Below are 19,283 nucleotides of genomic sequence, written 5' to 3'. Positions count from 1 at the left end.
CATTTCCTGATAAAGCATTTATTACTTAATTTGAAGCCTGAAAAGAGAAGGGATTTTCTTTGACCTTGGGTCCAAATTTCTTAAAAGGGCCCTAAACAAGATTTGGGTTTAGGAATTAGAGGGAAAAAGGAAGGCTGCTGTGGCTGCAGCATAGCAAGTCAACAAGATAATAGAGGAAGGTAAAGTTAGAGACTTGGACAGGACAGCTCAAGTCCAACTTGTAGGCCAGGATGAGGAGTTTGCACTTTATTCTGACTATGATGAGAAGCTAGCCATTGGAGAGCTTCAAGTAAGAGAGTGACAAGATCTAATCTACATTTTTTTTTAAAGATTTATTTATTTATTTTAGAGAGGGAGCACATGCGCAGAGCCTGCAGCAGGGAGCAGGGGGAAGGGCAAAGGAAGGGCAAAGAAGAGAGTGGGAGAGAAGCATATTCCCCGCTGAGCTGGGAGCCCATTGCAGGGCTTGATCTCATGACCTTGAATTCATGACCTGAACCAAAATCAAGAGTTACATGCTTAAGTGACTGAGCCACCTGGTAGCCCTGATCAGATCTACATTTTTAAAATATCACTGTGTCTGCTCTGGAAGGGCACTATGAAGGGGCAAGAGAAGACTTGGTTTATCCAAGGAGGGGACTGACACAATAGCACTGGTCTTTGGAGATGAAGAGATGTCATAAAATTCCCAATATAATTTGGATATAGATCGTGATGGAAAGAGCAACATCATTGACATCACCAGTACCACCATCTGTAATAGGCTTTGAAAGCTATTTAGGTGCCAGGCATAGGACTTCACATGCCCAATTTTTTTTTTTAGTCTTCAAAACAACACCTGTGTGGTAAGTGTTATTTTTAGCGCTGTTTTACAGAGAGGAAATTGAAACTTAAAGAAGGTAACTTACTTAACCAGAACATGTTTGTTCATTTCCAGATTAGTTATAAAAGCAAAATCTTGATTTTTAAGGAATTTAGAAAAAATTCTAATGGATGTTAAGTAAATGAGGCACAAAATTAATGAAAATAATTTTCTAGCCAGCGAAGTATCAGGAAAGGTAAAGGATACATTCTTAATGTTACCTTATTCTTATAAGTTGTAACATGATATCTGTAGGTTGTTAGAGGTACATAAAAACTGATAGACACTTTGTTATGAAAGAATTGTGTTTGGTAGTTCTTGAAATGTTGGGGAAGTAGGAATAAGAGGTAGAACAAGCGTTTCCCTTTTCTAGTATTTCCTTCTGAGTAGAAGGAATTAAATTAGTATAACTCCTTATTTCTCTGCCAGGGTACCTATTCTGTGCCAGCTAAAGGTGACATCTGTGGTAAATTAGGAAAAATAGTCTAGATATGTTCAGCTTTTTTTCCCTTTTTGAGACCCAGCCTCTCCATGGAGTATACCTTTCCCGTTTCTTCTGTGGTAGGCCTTTCTTCCTTCTTGAGAGCCCATGCTGCCATGATGACAGTCATGTCCATCTTCTAGGAGAGGGGGTTTGGTTACAATACATTTTGTTCCTGCACTAAGCTTTGTCTGCCTTCTTGGCCTTTCACGGTAAAGAGGGGGGTGTTTTGGTCGCCACTTGTCTTACCCCTTGTTTTATTTCTCAGTTGATTTAGCACTCAGATGGGGCAGAGAGATATTATCGTTCGACTTATCTCAGAGTCCCCCCACCCCCTCTAAGAAAAAAGAAAGGTCTTCATAAATTAGATCAGTCCGTTGAGATTTAGGTCACAGATGATGCTGATTCTTTGTACTGTATGAGAGAGAAGTTAGCTTTTTGGCGAGAGCAGCCAAGGGTTTTAACAATGTTGACAATTTATATTGGAGCATTTAGAATAGTTAGAAATTACTCCAACTGTTTTAACTATAAAAATTGAGGTATTAGTTGCTATGGAAATGTGACAAGTTAAAATAACAGCTTTAAGTGAGAAAGAAGCAGCAGTAAGAATAAGACCGATGATTACATGCTCTGTAAAACTACTAGTGATGAATGTTGAGTGCTTCATTTTACCTGATTAAATTATTAAACACAATTTTTCCCTTATCCAAAATGGATGAGATTTCTTTTCCTCTCATTCTAGCTACTTTTGGTAGAGTGAATATTTCTTCTCATTCTATTCCAAGGTGGAACTAAGGAAATATGTGTGTATTACCATATAAACTTAACAATATTCAGGCCTGGTCTTTAAAATCTTGTTATTATAATTAAACCTCTGTGTAGGATCTAGGGGGAATTGACAACAGTGTTCTTTGATGCTCTTTGTGAAGTTCCTGGAAGGGAGTTATCATTTTAATGTGCGTATTGAAAGTTATTCTCCAGGTATTCTCTAACTTGGCTGAGAACCAAACAAAAGAAAATAGGCTTTTATTTCTTCGGGGACCTTTGAATTGTAATAAATGATAAGAAATGATAATTTTTCTCACTAGGAAAAGAAAGATAATTTCTTTCACTCAATGGAATATTAGGTTTAAAATCTCATTCCCTAGAAAGGTTTAAAGAACCTGGTATATGGGCCAGATCAGTGTTCTGTGTGAGTTCACTGAGAACGAGCTGATCTTCAGTGATGAGGAGTGGCCAAGGGTCAGTCTTTCAGCTTTTGCATTCCATGATAAAATGAAATTTCACTAGGACTATTTCTAGATTATTTAAATGTGAGAATATGTAAGTTATTGTAATATAAATATAAAAAATCCTATAAAAGTAAATGCATTTTTATATCACAAAAACATTATTGCTTAAAGGATTTTAAATAGAGTAGAATAGCATTTCCCTGCCTTAAATTAAAAGAAAAAAGAAGAAGAGAAAAGGAGTGAGGAACTAGAGGAAGAGAGGAAGAAGAGACATGAGGAGTTCTGGGTTTATGTAGGTACAAAAAGGACAGGAGTAATTTTTCCACTGATTTCACTATTGGTCCTAGCGGTCATTACTGATTATTAAGATAACCCAAATGAATGAATCTGTAACTATTTCATAGATACAGTCATTTTTCTTTTCTTTTTTTTTTTTTTTTTTAGATTTTATTTATTTATTTATTTGACAGAGAGAGAGAGAGCACAAGTAGGTAGAGCAGCAGGCAGAGGGAGAGGGAGAAGCAGGCTCTCCGCAGAGACTGGAGTCCAATGCGGGACTCAATCCCAGGACCCTGGGATCATGACCTGAGCCGCAGGCAGCTTCTTAACTGACTGAGCCACCCAGGCACCCTCATTTTTCATTTTTAAAGGAATGTTTATTCAATTTATTTAAACTCAAAAAAAACAAAAACAGAAAAACCCAGTTTACCCATTTTTCCCATCCTCCACTATCCGTGCCCCTGGTAACCACCAGTCTGTTCTCTGTATCTATGAGCTTGGTTGTTTGTTTTGTTTTTTACATTCCACATATAAGAGAGATTATATGGTATTTGTCTTTCTCTTATATATTCCACTTCGCTTAATGCCCTTGAGGTCCATCCCTGTTGATGCAAATTGAAAGATTTCATTCTTTTTTTATGGCTGAATAATATTCCATTATGTATAATATTTCATGTAAATATAATTTCTTTATCCATTTATTCATCATAGTTAATCACGTTCCAACAACAAATATATAGAAGCATACATAGATGTAAATTAGATGCCTGCCCCTTAGGTCAAGGTTTTAATATAAACAGTTGAGCTTCCCTCACTGTAAGTCTGGATGTGATCAGCTGCCTCAGAGCTGAGCCCTGGGATGAGTGATCTGAGCGAAAGAGCCCTTCTAGGGGCATTTCTCAGATCACTACTGTCTTGTGGGTTTTGAACATGAACCCCGCTGGTGTTCAAGATTGGATGTTTTGGCAGCTCATCTCTCAAGTACATGTCTTAACGGTTAAGGTGTCCAATGTGGAATTCAAACTCTCCAGTGCTCAGGAAGAAGCTCTGAGTTTGAGTTCCCTGCGGTTGTGGGTTGCCACACCTGGCCTCTACTACACACTTTGATTTGGTTTTCTTCTAATTTGCCTGATGTGTAATCACCATTCAGCCAGCCTTTAAGTTTTTTTAAATAGGAACTTGTTCCATGTGTAGTGGTAGACTCAGCATGTCTGTGAAAGCAAATGAGTTGAGGATCTTAGAAAATAACCATTTAAAAACCAGAACCCTGCTCTGAGTATCATTTTTCATAGTATGGAATGTGCATCTGCCAACCAGTGTTTAAAATTTACTTGGACAGGTTTTTGTAAGTTAAAATTTCCAATGATATTAAAATTTACTCAGACAGGTTTTAAGTTAAAATTTCCAAACTTAACTTTAACTATTTAGGAGACAACATCTTGGATTTGTAGCTGGTAGTTACATACAGTGCTGTCTTTGAAACGAAGTGTGCTGATTAATTTTTGTCCAAAGAATCAATTTTACACTTACTATAAATGATGGCCTAATCTGTAGGGCAGCATCAAAATAGTGCATATCCTGAATATGAGTTTTACTTCAGTGAATTAAAACTCAGTCTCTCTTGAGGTGGGGAATGTGGGACCTGCATGTACCTAGTGAGCATTTTTGAGATTGTTGGAGGCCTTTTCTTCCTTAGGACCCAGATCTGTTAGGTTCTCCCTAATACTTAAACCCTCCTTTCTAATCCATGCCTCTAATTATCACACTAAATTTGGTACTTAGCAAACCCTTCTAATAAAGTTTCTTTTGTACTATAACTAAACTAACAGAAACCCATTTCAGGCTGTTTTAAGAACAAAAGCCAAGTTACTGTAAGGACACTGGGATAAGTTACAGACTTCAGTAGCAAGAGATACGTACTGACCTTATGAGAGAGTAGAATAAGGAATTGGAAAGCCACCTCATACTCTTCCAAAGAGTTTGTCATGTCTCATCTCTTGTCTCTTTATTATATACCTGCCTCCCTCTACCCCTCAGCCATTGCTTGGAGTAGAGGGGTGACCAGAATCAGTGGAGGTCACAGGATTGCTATGTGAAACATCCCTAAGATGTTTGCCCTGGCAGTTTATGCTCACATTTCTGTATACCACTGGGCTAGGAGCCTCATGGGGGGAGGACTGGGTCTTTTTCATCTTGTATTCCTGGCATGTAGCGTATGGCAATGAATATTTGTCTGATGGACCAATTTATGAAAGAGTAGGACTCTTATCTCAGTTTAGCTTAAGAACCAAGAACATAAATATATGTCACTAATTTGGTATATTATTTGTGTTCCAAAAAGCCAAAGGGAGATCAAAAGTAAGAAAAATTAACATTTAAATCAAAAGCACTTATAAGTATTTCATTACTAACCTGATTCTAATCAACTCAGAAGTTGATTTGATGAAAATTAGTAGAAATCATGGCAGCAATTAGGCTCTGAACTTAATAAAGCATCTGTATTAGTCTGGATTCCCCAGAGAAAACCAAATATATATATATTTTCATGTATGGATGTATGAAATTAATGTTAACTAATCCTATATATGATTTATTACAGAAATGGACTTACGCAGTTACAGAGGCTGAGAAATTCTGGTATCTGTTATCACCAAGCTGGAGACCCAGGAGAGCCAACGGTATAGTTCCAGTCTTAGTGAGTCTGAAGGCCGGAGAAGACTTCCCTGCTCCAAGACAGGTAGAGAAAGAGAAGTCTCCCTTACTGCACTTTTTTACTCTTTTCAGACCTTTAGTGGATTGGATGAGGCCCACTCATATTGGCGAAGGTGATCTGTTTTATTCAGTCTACTGATACAAATATTAATCTCACTTAGGAACACAATCAGAGACACAGCCAGAATAGTGTTTAACCAAATACTTTGGCACCTTGTGTCCAGCTGACATGCATTAACAGAGTCACACCCCTCTACAATGGGCAAGAAGTACATAGTCTGGTATTTTGCTAATGAACTAATGTAACTTGGATTTTGTATATTTGTGTTTTCAAGATATGGAATTTGATGAAATACTTGTATTAGTTGATTTTCTAGTCCTAAATATTTAGCCCTGGGAGTCACAACCATGTGAGATGAAGTGAGAATTAATTGTGTGACATTTTTCACAGGCTTACCCATTATCCTATACACTTTATTGAGCATCATCTAGGACCAGCAGAACCTAAGGCTCTAGGTGTACCACTAGTTAGATGCAGTCCCTGCTGCCTTAGAGCAGACCTTCCAGTGAAGAAACACACTGTAAATAGGTAACAAGAAAATAAATGTCCCATACAAAGGTGATCTATGTTAGGTGAGGGTGAACAGAATGCAAGGAGGGTTAGGAGAGTATGAGGTGATCTCTACAGATGGAACAATATGTATAGTTACTGAGGTGCAAAAAAGTTAGCATTTGGAGAGTGTTGAGCAAAATCCAAGCCAGTGTGCTGGAACATGGTATGGGGAAGGGCTGACATAAAATGAAGTAATAGAAACCAGCAAGGGCCAGATCATGCAGGGCTTTGAAGGAGGTGGATGGATTTGGATTTTGACTCCGCGCCCAAAGACCATTATGATTGATATGAACATTTGACTATAGTAACTTTGGGTCTGAGAGCATTTAGATGATTAGAGACTGTAGTCTGGCAAATGCTAGTTATTTCTTCAGGCAAATATTATAATTAAGTTAGAGCCATTTTTTTCCCTTACGATAATATAATTCTATATGGTCACACATGATATTGGGAAGATAGATCTGTGATAGTCAAATTTTCAGGTAACAGTAATATATCGTAAATCAGAATATGAAGCAAACACAAGGTATTTTCAGTTGAAAAGAAGGCAGCATGGATGGACAATCTCAAGAAAACAGTTGGGATGTTTTCCACACCCCTCTGAATTTTCTGCCTATCTTATGCGTGAGTCACTAACCTTTTTGTTTTGGAATATCTTTAGGATATATGTATAGTGAATGGCCTTGAAAGGTAGAATTAAGTGTCTTTCTCTTACATAGGGCAGGTTACTTATAGCCTTGGAAACTCAAGGTTTCTCCTGAAATGAAATCCACTGTGTGTACAAGCATCCATGTCGGTCCAGTGGGATTGCTCTGTGAGCACGGGAAATTGACACAATATACTGTTGCTCATGCTGCTTGCTTCTGTGGTGAGGAATAAAGTTCTTTGTCTTTGACCCTGAAGTCTTGTGTCTTCTGCCAGCATCCGTGAAACTGGCAGCTACCTTGTTAGCTTATCAGTTAGGTAAAATGTCAGACCCATCACAGTTCTGGACAAGAACTCTTCTGCCATCTAAGCAGGGAGGTGTAGTGCCAGGCAGGTGATATCCTAGCGCTTTGCAGCCTGCAAGTTATCGCATTAACATTTTTGTCACTGCTTTTCTCCTCTAAAGTCACAAGATGAGCTATTCTCTGACAACCACATCTTAAGTGTGACTTCTATTTTAAAATACATGTGTGAAACCTACTAGCTACTAATTATTTTACCTTAAATATTCTTAACCAAGTGGAAGAAAATGTCAACAACAGAAAGATTGCCATGTTGAAATTTTAGGATTATCGAGTCATAAAATATATTAAAATGAAAATGATTTAAAATTTAAAATGTTGTATCCATTTGTATGCCTGAAAATATAACTGAAGCATATGTCCATGGAAGGACTGTTACATGGTAAGCTCTGAGGAGCTTCCACTATGGCTTCTGAGTCTTAACAGTATCATAATTATCACAGTGCAGTATCTTCATGGGCTTGGCTTCCTACCTTCCCCGACCAGAAATTTGAGGACCAAGGGGTCAGGCAGTGCTGCTGCTGCTGCCATGGGACACCATGAGGTATTGCTCTGGCAGCTGGAGGATTTGTTTTATATATGCACCGTCCAGTACAATGATCCCTAGGCACAGGTGGTTACTGACCACTTGAAATTTTGGTTAGATCGACTTGAGATGTGTGTAAGTGTAAATTATATACCAGATTTCAGACTTAGAGCTGAAAAAGAAGGTAGAATATCTCGTTAATAATTATGTTTGAAATAATATTTAAGTATGTTAGGTTAAAGAAAAAATATTAAAACTAATTTTATCTGTTGATTTGAACTTCTCTCAGTGTGGTGGCTACTAGAAAATTTTAAATTACGTACGTGGCTGTCATTATCTTTCTGTTGAACAGTGCGATTCTAAATCCTTGCTACTCACAGAACAGTCGGCAGGCCAGCAGCTGCAGCTGTCATGTGAAAGCTTGTGAGAAACAAAGAAGCTCTCGCCCTACTCCAGACCTACTGGATCAGAATTTGCATTTTAACAAAATCTCCTGTGATTTGTATGCATGTTAAAATTTGAGTAGCACAAAGCTCTAAGACTGGGATTGCCAGATTTAGCAAATAAAAATATAAGATGTCCAGTTAAATTTAATTTCGGATAAACAACAAACGATTTCTTTTTATATAATGTGTCTAAATATTGCGTGAAACATACTTATTATTAAAATTTTTGCTTTTTTGAAATTCAGATGTTACTGGGTGTCTTGTATTTTATTTGGCAAACCTGCCCAAGACTAAACTCCTCTTTTCCAAACCTGTCTTGCTACCTGAAATTCCACATAATCACGAAAAAGGCAGAAAGGCAAAAGACATGAGAATTGGAAGTTGGGTAAAATGAAAGAACAGAGAAGAAAAGGAAATATGATGGGAAGTAGGAATAAGATAGTCATGGAAAGGCTTCCTTGATAGTGGTGACCTTTTCTATTTTATAATATTTCTTAGCATCTTCCTTCCTTATTTCTCCATCTCCATCTCCACCCCCCCCCCAATTCCTAGTCATTGTGCTTTCATCTTCTCTTCTCATTTTCTGTAGGTTTCCTTAGAGCTATGTTAGAAGATGGTGTGTGTGCAAAGTAGATAGTAAGGAAGGGGAGTATGTCCTTAGGGTCAAATCCCCAGACTTCCTATGATCAGTCATCTCTGAAATGTCACTTACAGATAGCCCCTTTCAGCTACCAATACTTTGCCATTAAAGAGATCAAGGTTCTTAAGTGCCAAAAATGCTAACGCTTTTGTTTTGGAGAATTTTCTTTATTGTGGCATTTTAATTGTATTTTTTTAAAAGATTTTATTTATTTATTTGTCAGAGAGAGAAAGAGAGAGTGAGCACAGGCAGACAGAGTGGCAGGCAGAGGCAGAGGGAGAAGCAGGCTCCCTGCCGAGCAAGGAGCCTGGTGTGGGACTCAATCCCAGGATACTGGGATCATGACCTGAGCCGAAGGCAGCCGCTTAACCAACTGAGCCACCCAGACGTCCCTTTAATTATATTTTTTATTTTATTTTATTTTTAAAGATTTTGTTTATTTATTTGACAGAGAGAGATCTCAAGTAGGCAAGAGAGGCAGGCAGAGAAAGGGAGAAGCAGGCTCCCTGCTAAGCAGAAAGCCCGATGCGGGCCTCGATCCCAGGACCCTGAGATCATGACCTTAGCTGAAGGCAGAGGTCTAACTCACTGAGCCACCCAGGTGCCCCTAATTGTATTTTTTAAATGTCAAATAACTCTTTGGGATTTTGTTGTTTGGTTTGTATTTTTGCATACATTTTAGGTGGCAGGGGAGTGGGAGTGAAGGCTGGCAAGGAGGGAATAACAATAGATAGTCTTTATTTAGCTAGGCATTGAAGTAAGAAAAGGCTTTCCTCTATTATATTTATTTATTTAATATTTTATTTTATTGTGTTAAGAACACTTAACATGAGATTCGCCCTCTTAACATATTTCTAAGTGTATAATACTGCATTGTTAACCATAGGTATACTCTTGTACAGCTGATCTCTAGAATTTATTAGTCTTGCCTCACTGAAACTTTATGCCCGTTAATTGGTAACTTCCTATTTTCTCCTCCCTCCCCTGCCGCCCAACCCCTGGTAACCACCATTTCTCTCTTTGATTCTATGCTATGCCTATTCTAGATGCCTCATATAAATGGAATCATGTGGTATTTGTGACTGGCTTATTTCAATAATAATAATGTCCTCAGGGTTCATCCATGTTGTCACATATTGCAGAATTTCCTTTTTTTTTTTTTTAAAGACTGAATAATATCCCTTCGTGTGTATATACCATTTTTCTTTATCCATTCATCCACCCACAGACACTTGGGTTGTTTTTACATCTTGGCTGTTGTGAATATCAGTGCTGTAGTGCACTAATACTTCTTTGAAATCCTGATTCCAAGTATTTTGGGTAAATACCCATACGTGCAATTGCTGGATCATATGGTAGCTCTATTTTTAATATTTTGAGGCATCTCCATATTGTTTTCCACAGCAACTGTACTATTTTGTATTCCTACCAACAGCATACAAGGATTCCAGTTTCTTTACATCTTTGCCAACACTTGTCTGTTCGTTTGTTCTTTCTTACCTTCTTTCTTTCTTACCTTCTCCTCCTCTTCTTCCTCTTCCTCTTCTTCTTCTTCTTCTTTTTTTTTTTTTTAATAATAGCCATCTTGACAGGTGTTAGATGATACCTCTTTATAGTTTTGATTCATCACCATGCTCATCATGTGGTGATGAGTGACATTGAGCACCCCCCCTTTTTTTCTTTTAAGATTTTACTTATTTATTTGATTTATTTGATTTACTTTGATTTATTTGACAGAGAGACACAGCGAGAAAGGGAGCACAAGCAGAGGGAGTGGAAGGGGGAAAAGCAGGCTTCTAGCGGAGCAGGAAGGCTGATGCGGGGCTCGATCCCAGGACCCTGGGATCATGACCTGAGCCAAAGGCAGATGCTTAATGACTGAGCCACCAAGGTGCCCCTGAGCACCCTTTTATATATATGTTGGTCATGTGTATGTCGTCTTTGGGGAAATGTCTTTTCAAATCTTTAGCTCATTTTTAACTTCAGTTAATTTGTGTACTGTCTGCTACTGAGTTATAAGAGTACCTTACATATTTTGGAAATTAATGATTTGTTAGATGTATGTTTTGCAAATACTTTCTCTTATTCTGTGGATTGCCTTTTACTATTGATTGTTTCCTTTGCTCTACAGAAGCTTTTTAGTCTGATGTAGTTCCGCTATTTTTGCTTTTATTGTCTGTGCTTTGGTGTCATATCCATGAAACCATTGCCAAGAACAGTGTCATGAAGCTTTTCCCTATGCTTTCTTCTTCTTTTTTTCTTTTTAAAGAGTTTATTTATTTATTTGAAAGAGAGAGAGAGTGAGTGAGTGCACAAGTAGGAGGAGCTGCTGAAGGAGAGCGAGAAGCAGGCTCCCCACTGAGCAAGGAGCCCAACTGTGGGGGTCCATCCCAGGGCCCTATGAACATGGCATGAGTGGAAGGCAGATGCTTAAGCCACCCAGGCGCCCCTCCCTTTGCTTTCTTCTAGGTTTTAAGTCTTTAATCTATTTTGAGTTGATTTTTGTGTCTGGTGTGAAATAAGTCTCCAATTTCATTTTTTGCTTGTGGATATCTAGTTTTCCCAGCACCATTTGTTGAAGAGACTGTCTTTTTCCCATTGTGTGTTCTTGGCACCCTTGCTGAAGAGCAGTTAGCTGTATATGTGTGAATTTATTTCTAGGTGCCTGTACTGTGTTCTGTTGATCTGTATGTCTTTTTTTTTTTTTAAGATTTTATTTATTTATTTATTTATTTGTCAGAAAGAGGGAGAGAGAGAGAGAGAGCGAGCGCGAGCACATAAGCAGGCAGAATGGCAGGCAGAGGCAGAGAGAAGCAGGCTCCCTGCCGAGCAAGGAGCCTAATACGGGACTCGATCCCAGGACCCTGGGATCATGACCCGGGCCGAAGGCAGCAGCTTAACTGACTGAGCCACCCAGGTGTCCCTCTGTATGTCATTTTTTAAAAATATTTTATTTATTTATTTATTAGATGGAACGAGAGAGAGCATGCACGCACACACAAGCAGGGGGAGCAGCAGGGAGTGGTAGAGGGAAAAGCAGGCTCCTCACTGAACAGGGAGCCTGATGCAGGGCTTGATCCGAGGACTCTGGGATCATAACCTAAGCTGAAAGCAGACACTTAACCAACTGAGCCACTGGGTGCCCCTGTACATCAGTTTTTAATGGCAATACTATGTTTATTTATTTTATTTTTTATTTTTTATTTTTTTATTTTTTATTTTTTTAAAAGATTTTATTTATTTATTTGACAGAGAGAGAGAGAGAGAGATTACAAGTAGGCAGAGAGGCAGGCAGAGAGAGAGGGGGAAGCAGGCTCCCCACTGAGCAGAGAGCCCAATGCGGGGCTTGACCCCAGGACCCTGAGATCATGACCTGAGCCAAAGGCAGAGGCTTAACCCTCTGAGCCACCCAGCGCCCCTGACAATACTGTGTTTAAATTACTGTAGCTTTGTACTGTATTTTTAAATCAGGAAGTGTGACACTTCCAGCTTTGTCCTTTCTCAAGATAGATTTGGCTGTTTAGGGCCTCGATATATCTTTGCAACAGTTCTTTGAGTAAAATACTTTTGTCCCCACTCTGCAGATGGGGTAACTAGAGCTGTGAGTGCACTTGAGGTGTGTCTGACTCCAAAGTCAGTGCTCTTTACCATTATATTCCAGATCTCTTAGCACATGGAGAGTCATGAATTTAATAGGAAACTGTGAAGTAGGACACATATGTAAAATTAGGTAAGTTTCAGAGATTTTTACTCATTTATTCACCTGAAAAATACTTGTAATAATGTACATTTTGTAGATTTTTGAGGAGAATATAATAGCTTCCTGAAAAGCAGTATGAGATTCTTACTAAGAGTTAAGAGTATCAAAAACAGTGCTAGTTACAGGCGCCTGGGTGGCTCAGTGGGTTAAAGCCTCTGCCTTCGGCTCAGGTCATGATCCCAGGGTCCTGGGATTGAGTCCCAAGTTGGGCTCTCTGCTCAGTAGGGAGCCTGCTTCCCCCTCTCTCTCTGCCTGCCTCTCTACCTACTTGTGATCTCTGTCTGTCAAATAAATAAATAAAATCTTAAAAAAAATGCTAGTTTCTAAAAAGAGGTTAATTGAAAATCTGCTCCCTAATAATCTTTCATGAATAAGCAAACATCCTAAATAGACCCACTGCTTTCACTCTACACTCTAAATTAAGCAGTATCAGGGCCCTCCCTCCACCCTCTCCCATGCATAATGCATCCTGGGAATATAGTCTTTTTATTGGTTGAATATGTTGTCAGTCACAAGACATGGAAAATACTGCCTCTGTTCTTTTTGCATTTAAGAATTAACAGATGTGCTTGCTTTGAAGAAACTGATTCATTTCTTGATGGGAAGAAAAATCTTCTTTAGTTTTTCACTTATCTTTTTATGTATAGGATTTTCATTAACTTTGGATCAAATACTTGCCAGGAAGAATGTAAGGTGAGTAACCATGTTTTTTTTTAATTCAATGCATCTGTGAACTTCAACACAAGTGTGTAATTAGGTGGTTTCTGTAATTTCTTTATATTGTTGCATAGTTACATTTGTTTATAATTCAAATTGGTTAGATTAGATCATTCTGTAGCTAATCATTGAACTGGAATTTATAAATAAGAGATGAAAATACAGTATTTATTATAAGAGGCAAGAATTATTAAAAATGCACAAGAAGCATTTGTATTATGTATCAAAGTATATATGTGAGAAAATGACTCAAATCAGTGTTCAGGTTTCTTTTACACTTACAAGTAAATATTCATTTGATGGTTTTCTCCTGCTGTTGTTACAAGAGAAGAGAGCAAGGAAAAATTTAAAAACCTCAGAAATACATCACCTGTTCTTCAAAGAAAAGGTGTCAAATCATTTTAACTGGTAGGAGACAGTAGTTGTTCGGAGTACACACTGTTGAAAACTAACAAGCAAAACTTCTATTTCTGTATCCTTTGTCTTTTAGCTCTTTCCATCTGTGTGAGGGAGACTATAGAGATTTATCTATAAGGGAAGATATTCAGAATCTGAATAACAGTTAACTTATGTTCTGTCTCCTAATTGCTCATCATGTGTCATCACAATAAATTTCAGGGAATTTAGTGCAAACACAAAGGATAGCGCCAAGTAGGATGGTTTGCCAAAACTTGTATTAAAGAATCTTTAAGTCACTAGCTGATAAAAACTATAAGTACGGGCATATCCTATTTGTTTTTCCCATTGTTTCTAAATCAGTTAGTGCTTTCCCTCAAGTTCATTTTCAAATAATAAGAGACCTATACTTCAAAGGTTATTAAAGCTTAGTAAGGCTTCCTCACTTTGTTTTTACAGAGATTACTAATTTGTGTATTACACTGATAAAATGTACACCAAATACTATAAAAATCCCAATTCTGTTTTTGAAGCAAGGTTAATGGGTTTAAATAATCTCAGCTTCAAAAGGGACCCTAGAAATCACATCAATCAATGATCATTTGAATCTAATAATGTAGCATATTAATTTATTGTGAAAGAAACAACAGTTGCTATTTTGTGAATGTCTTCCAAATCATAGATTTGAAACTTAAAATATCTCAGTTTTATGGGTCAATTCAAGGTTCTTAATCCTTTCTAGAGAAAGGATGACTGTATTTTAAATTAATACTTGTTTCCTAAGCTTAGAGAGAGTAGGGGTCACCACTCTTTTTTACATATTGCTTCCTTAAACTGGGTTTAAACAATTCCTTTAACAAAAGGAAATCTTTTGCCTCTCACACAACATCCTTTGTGATCTCTTTTTTTCTACTTCCCTTTCAGACTTTGTTTGTTTATTAAATCTGTTCATTCATTCATGCATGTAGCACATATGTTTTTAATACTTGGTACTTTTAAATAGCTAGGTGCTGTGCTAGGTTCTGGGTCTACAATGGTGAGCAAAACAGATCTAGTCCCTGCCTTCATGAAGCTTTAAGTCTGGTAGAGGAGGTTCTATTATTAGTCAAAGTGAATCATGCTGTGAAAGAAAAGTGTGGGAGGCTATGAGCACGTCTAACAGGCGGATCTTAACTGGTCTGAGATGATAGAAATAGTGCTCTTAAGGAAGTGACATTTAAGCTGTGATCTGTAGCAAAGGGAGGAAGAGGAGAAGGGGAGGAGAAGGGGAGGATAGAGAACATTCCAGGTGGAGGGAACAGCAAATGCTAAGACTCTTATGGGAGAAGAAGGAAACATGAAGCCTTCAAGGAGCTGAACTAAAGACGGCTGGTTTAGGTAGAACAGACAAGGTAAGAGGTCAGCTGAGTTGAGTATAGTTAGCTCGTCTTTTGGGGCCACAGAGACCAATGGTGGGAATGTGGTCTTCATCCTGCACAGAGCCATGACAGAGCTGTTTCACCTTCACCTTCAGGAAGGTATTACTTTGCAGACTCATGAGGGACTGCTGCGTATTTTAAAAAATATGGCACCAGCCACTACAAGCTTCGGGCTCTTGATTACTTTTCAAAGGTATTGCAGAGATCCCTTTTACTGAATAAGGACTGGAATATTTTAGAGACAATATAGGTTTTGTTTCTTTATTTTTTCTTTTAAAAAATTTTTTTAACCAGTGTTCCTCAGTTTATTCACATGGATAACTTTAACCAGTTAATTCTTTACAATTCTTACTTTAGTTCAGAGATTTTGTAGTGATATGAAAATGTGTGTGTGTGTGTATGTGTGTGTGTGTGTATAAAAGATTTTATTCATTTATTTGTCAGAGAGAGAGCATAAGTGGGGCGGGGGCAGGGGGTGGGGAACAGCAAGCAGAGGGAGAAGCAGGCTCCGTGCTGAGCCAGGAACCTGATGCAGGGCTCAATTCCAGGACCTGGAGGAGATCGTGACCTGAGCCGAAGGCAGATGCTTAACCATCTGAGCCACCCAAGTGCCCCAGAAGTCATCTTTTTAAAAAGAATAAATTAGAAAAAAACATCAAAGTAATGCATGTACATGGTTTTAGGAAAATCAAGTGTTACCAAGACACATATTAAATTATCGAACAAAAAAAAAAAAAGTGTCCCCCATTTAGTAGCTTCTCTAGTAACAAACAACTTCAGCTTTCCAGAATCGTATGATCTCAAACATTTATTTCTCACTCATGTTACCTGTTGATAGCTGTTCAGTGGGCTGTTGCAGGCCTGATCTAGCTGTTTCCCATGTCTTGTCATTCCAAGACCTAGACTGAAAGAGCAGTACCTGTTTGGGCCCACCATTACCATGGCACACAGAAGAGGGCAAGGAGGTGACAGACACATGTAGCACCTTGAAATGTTTCTGCAGAGCTGGTACACTGTTGCTTCCACTCATGTTCCGATGACTTGACCAAGAAACATAGCTGAGACTTATTGTGGGGCAGGAAATATTCTCTACATACAGGGAGGTACTGCAAAGCAAATGGCCAAGGGCAAGGATATATACATCTCAGATTATTTCCAGGGAGTTGGGGACAACCATACAATCCACAACACTGCCACGTTATTTAAATATGTGTAGGGGATTTCTCACTTTGTACATTTTATCTTATTTTTTTAAAGATTTTTTTTATTTATTTACTTGAGAGAGAATGAGTGAGAGAGAGAGCACGAGTGGGGAGCCCAATGTGGAGCTCGATCCTAGGACCCTGGGACCACTACCTGAGCTGAAGGCAGACACTTAATCTACTGAGCCACCCAGGTGCCCCTCAGTGTATACCTTTTCAACATTGTCTAGCAACTTCCTATTCTTGGTGACAAAGTTTTTGCCTCCAACACTGCCCTCACCCTCCTTTTCTTCATACCTCTACCACTACCCCTCTAATACGTAGTTACATTACTACTTTCAGTTAAATCTGCTGGCATCAGTGTGACTCTGCATATATTATTCACTGACAAGCCAGTTAGCATACTATAATTGTTTCTTTTTCCTTTGTACAACTCTTTCCTTTTCTCTTAAGTTAAATATTACTCTTTTTCATTTGCAATATTTAAAAATACATGTATTCTTTTTGATTAATTTATTTATTTGAGAGAGAGAAAGAGAAGGGGAATAGGAAGAAAGAGAGGGAGAGAGAGAATCTTAAGCAGACTCTATGCTAAGTGTGGAGTCTGATGTGGGGCTTGATCTCCCAACCCTGAGGTCATGAACCGAGATGAAGCCAAGAGTCTGATGCTTAACCAACTGAGCCTCCGAGGAAAAAATATATATATTCTTAATTCTTTTCACAAGTCCCCTCAGCCAACATGTAGTAGAGCATCTCAAATCCTTTTACGTAGAGCCCTCCCTCTAGGTCTCCTCTTTGGAGCTCTTTTGTCTTCTCAATCTGGATTGATGCTCTCTAAGTCTGAAGTGCAGTCGGCATTCTGAAGTTTCTCTTCCTCACTTTTCTACATTAGAGCCTCTGTTGATTAGTGCCTGTGCTTTCCTCTTTCTCGGTTTCCTCTCAGTTTGCTAGAGCACATCCCCCTTTAGCTTCTGTGAAAGGGTGTGAGAGATATATTTTCTAAATCCTTGCATGGTTCTTGTTTTTTGTGTTTTTTTGTTTGGTTTGGTTTTCAATTTCTGGGAACTAATAGGACACTTTCCTTATCCCAGGCTCTAAAATGTTACAAGTACCTCATCTCACAAGTACAACTTAAAATGGGTAACAGAGTTAAATGTAAAAGCTAAAACTTTAAAACTTCCAGATAAAACACAGGAGAAAATTTTGTGACATTATGTTAAGAAAATGGTTTAGACTCAGAAACACAGATAATAAAAGAAGAAAAACAAATACATTGGACTTTATGAAAATTAAAATGTTTCCATTTTGAAAGTCACCATTAAGAAAATGAAAAAGCAAGACAGAATGGAAGAAAATGTTTTCATTATGTATATCTGACACAGGACTTGTACCCATGCAGAAAACTCTTTCAATTCAATAAGAAGAGGACAGTTAACTTAATTTAAAAATTTGATAAAAGATTTAAACACATAGTTCACATAAGAAAATACATGAATGTTGAATAGGCATGAGAAAAGATGCTCACTCGTTAGTCATCAGGGAAATGAAAAACTATAATGTGATAGCAACCCATATGTATGAGAATGGCTAAAATTAAACAGATTTACAGTACAAATATATTACAAGAATGTGGGGCCACAGAAAAGCTCATATAGTGAAATTGATTGGGAGTTTTGTTAAAAGTTAAACTTTTACTATATGCCTCAGCCATTCTTCTCAGTTATCTATTCAAGAGAAACAACAACAACAAAAATTCCATATAAGCCCTGTACACAAATATATTTATATCTTTATTTGTAGTAGCCCCAAACTAGAAACATCATAAATGTCCATCAGTGAATGCCTACACAAACAAAATGTGGTATATCCATACAGTGAAACATTTCTCAGCAATAAAAAGGAATGAAATATTGATCCATATAATAACCCTAGTGAATTCTAGCCATTATGTTTAGACTGAAAGAAGTCAAGCACTGAAAAATATATATGATTCCATTTATAATTCTAGAAAATGCAAACTAGAGTGACAGAAAGCAATTCTTCAGTTTTCCTGTGGCTGAAGGTAGAGGGAACATCTCTCTACCGCAAGAGTGCATGGGGAAACTTGTGGTATGTAAATATTCTGTATCTTTATTATGGTGGTATGTCATGGATATATGCATATACCAAGACTAATCAGATTATACACATTTGAGTGGGTATAGTTTATTGTACTTAAATTATATCACACTAAAGTTGATAAAGTGAGAATAAGCTTATATACATGCAGTAATTTATTAATAACAATGAGTAGACATCATGGTCACCAACTTGTCATCTTCAGAAATTCTCATTAGATAATAGAGATTGTATTGCCAAGAGAATGATGCATTCATTGTGTAATTGGTTCCACATAATTCATTTTAAAGCATTTTATGTTACAGATTTAGTAACTCTTGAGCTAAAATTATGTTTTGCATATGGACCATGGTATGTAATATATATATATATATATGTATTTCTCTAATTGTAAGTATATTGAGTTAATGTAATAATTATTTATATAGGTCTTGGATAGCAATCTCTTAAGTATAGAATTTGATCTACATTTTTATATACTACAAGGTACAAGTTCTGAAAAATTTTAAATATACAATAAACAAAATTTTTATGACATTTATGACACAATTAGAGATTTAAGCCCTGATATGATAGTTAATGTTAAAGAAATTATTAATATTTTCTAGATGTAATTGGGCTATTATTATTAAAAAGTCCTTATCTTTTAGAAATACATACTTAAATCATATAATTTCTGATATTTCCTTCAAAATAATACCAGAGAGGGGAAGTGGATGAGCTCATAGGTAAAACAAGATTGCTTATAACTTGATAATTACTAAAGCTGGATGGTGGGTACAAGTACCTAGGGATGGGAAGAGGGCTTATGTTTTTCTATTTGTATGTGTTTACAATACTCCATGATAAAAGATGTATAGATCTTCTAAGTTAG

The sequence above is a fragment of the Martes martes genome (genome assembly GCF_963455335.1).
Source record: "Martes martes genome assembly, chromosome: 5".
NCBI lineage: Eukaryota > Metazoa > Chordata > Mammalia > Carnivora > Mustelidae > Martes > Martes martes.
Note: the sequence above shows the minus strand (reverse complement) of the source record.